Source organism: Mus caroli, chromosome 2 (genome assembly GCF_900094665.2).
Source record: "Mus caroli chromosome 2, CAROLI_EIJ_v1.1, whole genome shotgun sequence".
In the NCBI taxonomy this organism is placed as follows: Eukaryota; Metazoa; Chordata; class Mammalia; order Rodentia; family Muridae; genus Mus; species Mus caroli.
Genome location: NC_034571.1, coordinates 112,808,630 through 112,809,321, shown reverse-complemented (window position 1 = coordinate 112,809,321; position 692 = coordinate 112,808,630).

The following is a 692-nucleotide window of genomic DNA, read 5'->3' as shown; positions in this document are numbered from 1 at the left end:
GGGAAGTGGGGGGCGCTATGGGGGACTTTTGGGATAGCATTGGAAATGTAACTGAGGAAAATATGTAATAAAAATATTAAAAATTAAAAAAAATTGCAAACACCCCTAGGGCTGACACCGATGTCAAAGTTTGCTGCTATCAGGTTTGTTTTGTTTTGTTTTGTTTTGTTCTAGTTTATGGAGATAGGGGAAATACCACATACTCGTGCTTCATAGATTTGTAAGTTGGCTAGAATTTTTCACCTAGCTACTACTTCAAGAAATTACCTTGGGGGTTAAGGAGTGCTGGACAGATGGATTGGTGATTAAGAGCGCTGGCTTCTTTTGCATAAGACTCAGGTTTAATTTACCAGCACCCTTATGGCATATCACAACAGTTCCCAGGGATTTGTCTCCCTCTTTTGGCCTCCATCATAGGCACCAAGCAAAACACTCGAACACATAATTTCTTTAAAAAAATAAAATAAAACTGCCTTCTGAAAAGACTAGCTTAAGCCAAAAGGCCTGTACCCAAGTAGAACAGTACACTGACATGTCCCCCATTCCAGACCGTGGGAACTGCTGAGGAAAATGGTAGATTAGTTAGAGGGAAGGAAGGATCCTTAAAAAAATGGTTTAGTGGCCGGGCGGTGGTGGCGCACGCCTTTAATCCCAGCACTTGGGAGGCAGAGGCAGGCGGATTTCTGAGTTCG